This window comes from Lontra canadensis, unplaced genomic scaffold, assembly GCF_010015895.1.
Source record: "Lontra canadensis isolate GAN:19392208 unplaced genomic scaffold, GSC_riverotter_1.0 scaffold62, whole genome shotgun sequence".
NCBI lineage: Eukaryota > Metazoa > Chordata > Mammalia > Carnivora > Mustelidae > Lontra > Lontra canadensis.
The window spans coordinates 4007003-4012667 of record NW_022631056.1 but is presented as its reverse complement, the minus strand read 5'-3'; the positions used below and the strand labels follow the sequence as shown (position 1 = coordinate 4012667).

The following is a 5665-nucleotide window of genomic DNA, read 5'->3' as shown; positions in this document are numbered from 1 at the left end:
GATTCTATAGGTTCGAAAAACTTCTAGACCAAACTGGTGCCTGATACAAACCATCAGTGTCTCAGGAAAATGATGTGTTCTTGCTGCTCAAAGTGCAGTAAATGAACCAGTGACATCATCATCACCTGGTGTTCTGTTAGAAATGTAGAACCTCAGCCCTTACCCAAGATTTCCTGAATCAGAACCTGTATTTTAGTAAGATCTTTGGTGATTCCTATGCACCCTAAAGTTTGAGAAGCATTAACTGAAATAGAATAATTTGTGCTTTTTTTATTTGAATTTCTCAGTCTAGGTAGTTATAACTAAAATGTCTTGCATCATGGATTCTACACATCTTTTCAATGAAAGTGCTTTATAAAATCACCAAGACTTTCCCTATAGCGAAACAAGTTCTTTTCAATTTTCAGAGTTAGCTGTTTTTTTCTGTGACATTTTGCCCTGTTAAATCTTCCTAAAACTCCCGACCCTTGTTGTTTTTTTTTTTAAGTCAACAAATCCAGTCCTAATTTACAGAAATAAAATATTCACACTTTAAAGGTAGGAATTTTGACAAATGTATACACTGTGTAGCCACCACCCCAATCAATTTATTCACTATTTACACAACCCGGGAATTCCCTTGTGCCTCTCCCCAGTCAAGCACCCCTACCTCTGATCTAATTTATATCACTAAAGGCAAGTTTTGCCTCTTCTAGAACTTCCTGCACATGGAATTAGATGGTATATATTCTTTTGTGATTGGCTACTTTGAGATTCATGATGATGTTTTGTAGTAGTTCCTTTTTATTATTAATATTGCACAATTTGTTACCCCCTCAGTTGTTTTTAGTGTATGAATATTCATTTAAAAATCTCTTTATGTGTTCATGTTTTTTTCTTGTAGGTAAATACCTAGGAGTGGAATTGTGGAATCATATGGTAAGTACATATTTACTTTTAAAAGAAATTGCCAAATGCTTTCCCAAGGAGTTATGCCATTTTATGCAGTTAGTACTGTTATGTCTCCGTGATGAATTAACCCTTTTCCTTTTATCTGTGGTAATAGTTCTGAAATCTTCTTTCTCTGAGGTTGATATAGCCACTCCTGCTTTCTCATGATGAATGTTTCCATGTGTTTCTTTCTTCTCTTTTTATTTTTACCTCCCCTGTCTTTATAGTACTACATTTTTTTAACACAAACATAGTTGTGTCTTGCTTTTAAAATTCAGTCTGACAGTCTCTGTCTTTTAATTGGTGTGTCCAATCCATTTACATTTAATGTAATTATTGATATATTGGGTTAATCTACCATCTTGCTTTTTGTTTTCTATTTGTCTTATATGTTCTTTGTTACTTTTACCTTTTTGCAGGGCTTCTTTGGATTAGTTTTTTGTTTTGTTTTGTTTTTCTGTTTAGTATTTTGTCTCTATTTTATCTCCTCTACTATCTACATTTCATGTATGTGTAGGTGGATATGTATATGTATTTGGGGGCTGGAATATAGGCATGGTTTCGTGGATTCATCTTTAACTTATCACAACACACCTGGGATAAAATTATAACATGTGATGTAAAATGTAAGAAGCTTACAATAATATATTTCTGTACTTGATCATATATTGCTATATTATTTTATTTCAAATGTGTTATATACTCCAAATGCATTATTTCCTTAATAAGCTATATTTTAAGTAAATTGAATAAGAGAATAAAATAACTTTTATATTTATCCACGTATTTACCAATTTCAATGTTCTTTCTTCTTCTGGTTTATCCATATTGAAGCTCATATCATTTTCTTTTACTTGGAGAACTTCCTTTATTATTTTTTTGTAGTGTTGCTCTGTTGGTAACAGTTTCTTTCAGTTGTCGTTTGTCTGACAATGTCTTTATTTCACCTTCAGTTTTGAAGGAATCATTCTGTATATATAGAATTCTAGGAAGATGAAGATAGCTTTTTGTCTTTCAACCTTTTAATGATGTTGTTCCATGTTCCCTAAGATTGTATTGTTTCTTAGGAGAAGTCATTCTCCATATCTAGTAGTGGATCAGCTTGATCTTTTGAGGCTTGTTTTTAAACCTTCCAAGGATCTAGATTATCCTTTTGTTTTAAGGATTTTCTTGTCCTTTCCTGAAGAATTTTGCTTAGGCTTTCTGTTGTATGTAGCAGGTCTTCATCGAAGTTTCTATACCCTCATTGGATAAAACTCAAATGACTCCTTCCTCTGTGAGTTCCATTTGTTCAGATTGTAGTTCCCCAGTAATTCCTCCCCACCCCGGTAGTTAATTTTTGTCCAGTCTCTCAGAGCCCCTCACTCTAAGCATGCATGGCTTAGTATCCAGGTACAGACTTAAAGAGTATTCTGAAATTCTTTCTGTATGGTTCTTCCTTTCGAAAACTACTTATTGCAAATTCCAGACATCTCATTCTCCCCAAACTCAGTGTTTGTCTCCTCAGCCCAGCTTTGCATCTCCCTATGTTGACCATGGTCCAAAAGTACCTCTGGGCATAAAACTGGGGTAAACTGTAGGAGTAAACTGTAGGGCTCATCTCATTTTTTTCTTTCGTATTTGTGAACACATCTTTCACTTTCTTGTGTTTTAGTATTTGAAAATAGAGATTTCATCTATTTTGCCCAGTTTTCTAACTTTTAACAGCTATTCTGGTACTCCTTACTCCAACCTGGCTAGAATGCCTTATTTTGTCAGTAGGATCCTTCATTCATCAGTCAAGTGCTTCTTCACAGGGTCTCTTTGCTTCTGATCCTATTCTTTGAGTTCACCCATCACAATCCAACCTGAAACAAACACAGATGAAGTCTTCTTCCCAAAAACTTGTCATGACTTTCTCACTTTCTCATAACAGTAATACATAAATCTGTTTACCATTTAGACGGCTACAGTGGGCTTCCCAGTTTACCATCTCATTTGATAAAACCTGACTTCTTGGACAGTGAAGGGTTTTGTCTTCAACTGCAATCCTTTCAACTCTGGTAACTCAAGAGAGTGTGCAAAAAGTGTGTTATAAGCTGTAAAATAATGTACAAAGACCAGGTGTATGATTGGTTCTTGACCTGAAACAGATATTAACTTGACTTCAGGCCTACGGCAGGTAGGAATTCTTTCCAATACAAGCAACAGAAAACCTGATTAACAGTATCTGAATCATTTGTTTCACAGAACAAAGTCAGAGGAACCAACTGCTGGCTGTTGTTCATTGGCTAATTTTTGTCAAGACTATCCTTTCTGGAACTATTCTGGGTGTTCTCTGAAGAGTGGAGAATGTACCCTACAATTAGGTAACCTATTTTCTAACAAGCAAGAAGATAGTGATGGAAGTGTAGGGGAATTTGGAGGGAAAGCCGCCTCTTTCATTTTTGCAAGAAAGGAAAAGCTTTCCTGAGAAACCCTGGTGGATTTCTGATTATATCTGATCACCAGAACTTAGATGACAACTGTGGATTCCAGGAAAGTGAGTATTTAGATTTTCCAGCCTCTTTGACAGAAGGCAAGGAAGAGAGATTGATAAACCAACAATGACTTCTAGAGAGTTTACATACTTTTCTAAAAGTCATTTTTGTATGTGGAACAATGAAAATAATCCTTACTTATCATTCAGTGAATGTCTGCTATAAGGAATTCTCTCGTCTTCTCACTTTTCTGAATCCCCACAACTCTTGCTCATGCCACTACTCTTTTTGGTATTTTTTTCATGCATTGTTCCATTTTAAAGTAAAGCAGTCAGTATACTTAGTGTATCTGTCCCTTCATCTCTCACCCTCTGTCTTCAGTTCTCGTCACATTATCTCTTTCTCTGCTGTTGGCCATGTGCCTCCATTTAGCCTGGAAGATGGGGTGCGTGCTGCCACTGGCTTAGAGCCTTTTAATACCCTGACTCTGAAGGTACTGGGAACTCAAGATGTGGCACAATTTGATACGTTGTCTTTTCTACTTCTTCATACGCTCCCTCTACCACATGACCTTACAATTCACTACATTGGGCAGAATATATTTTCCTACTGTAATGGAATGTTAACAAACATGACAGTGAGCCGAGACCTTAAATGTGCTTGTGTGGTTTAGCTGGGCTTCCTGTGCCTCTGCCACATGGCCAAGAATTTCACCCAGATGGTTGCCGGTCCAAGCAGTAGGAGAGATGTGGAGCAGACCTGGGCTTAATCTGCAGCCTAAAGCTAGGTAGGCCCAGCTGACCTAGAGACACTGGATAGATGTTGGTTGCTATAAGCATTGAATTGTGGTTTGTTTTGTTATGCAATACATTGCAGTGATAGCTGTTAATGCAGTGGGACTCTAAATGGCCAAGTTCAATCCATGTGCTCATTCCTGAATTTGTTACAATGGCTGGTACCTTAACTGGCCAGGCTTGGATTACCTTCCACTTCTTCCTTCTCTTCCACCTCCCCAAAAAACTGAGGTTGGCTGAGGAATGGGGTTACAGGTATTAAAATTTGATCCTGTGATATGGGAGAAGAGTTACTCCAAAAGAAAGTGGTTGGTGTAATCAGAGGAGGAGAGTTGGTTTGAAAATGTAATAAACAGGCGAAAACTGTCGTAATCTACCCTGGTGCTCTTTATACTCCGTATTCACTGCTAAATTTTAAGCTGATGTGTGCAGGAATTCTGCCTTACTCATTTTGTGTTTATTCCAATGCTTGAGGTATCTCACAAATGTCTTATATCAGTTAAGATTAAGTTTCACCACAAGTACCGTGAGACTGGCAAACAACAGTGACTTTAAACGATGGGAATTTTTTCTTTTGCCTTAAAGTTTAGAGGTGGGCAGTCTAAGGTGGGTGTGGTGGCTCTGATTCGCCAAGTCCTTAGGCATCCATGCAGCTTCCAGCTTTCTTCTCAGTCATCCTGCAAGGTGAGGCTCCTCTTGGTGCGCAGACATAGGTTCTTTCATTTGCACTGCATTCCCAACAGCAGGGTGGAGGAAGGGGAGAGGGCAGAGCAAGAATGCCTGCTAGCTGCTTTGAGGAGCATCTCTCAGAAGCGGCCACATAACATTTCTGCTCACCCCTCACTCTTGTGGTGGGAAGAGCCTTGCTGAAAGGGAAGCTCAGGGAACAGGTCTTTCCTCCAGCATCCGTGTGCCCACCTAAAAGCCAGGGCTTCTGAAAGAGGGGGTGGGGATTTTGGAGTAGACAACAAGCCGTCTCTGCTGCAGTGCTCAATAAATATTTGTTGTATCAGAGTGTGAGTGGCTGAATCACATATTAAAAATTAAAGTTGGTTAATAAACCCCGAAGAGTAAACTTTCGTCCTTAGATGCAAGGCAGGCTTAAAGAAGACACTTGAGGTTTCAAATGCCTATTTAAGCAGTTTCTTATTTTTAGAAAGCAAGAAAGCGAAAGTGGATGATTTGTTTTAGAATTCTTTTTGCTCTGAGTTCAAATTGAACAGCTTTGGCAGGCTCTTTTCAGTTTTCTCGATCCATTTTCTGAAAGTCTAACCCTCACAGTATTCCGGACAGAGTCTAGTGCTGCCATATTGGAATCTTAACTGTAATGAAAATGTTTCTCTTAAAATTATGTCTCCTCTTACGCTTAGACAAGCGTCCCTTTGAAAGCTTGGGATATAGGTATTTGCATTAAAGGGATTTACCACCTATAGTTTCAGTAATGCTGACATTATGGGTTAACTGTCTGCTGATCCATTGTCC

The 5665-nt window shown here is 38.1% G+C and overlaps 1 long non-coding RNA gene across 1 annotated transcript; it reads left to right on the top strand.

The window, feature by feature from the left end:
* The first annotated feature begins 882 nt into the window (after positions 1-882).
* LOC116879637 lies at positions 883-4486 on the top strand. The gene is made up of 3 exons (XR_004385071.1): positions 883-918; positions 3160-3278; positions 4063-4486. It is a non-coding gene; the product is annotated as an uncharacterized LOC116879637 (long non-coding RNA).
* Positions 4487-5665: the final 1179 nt, after the last annotated feature.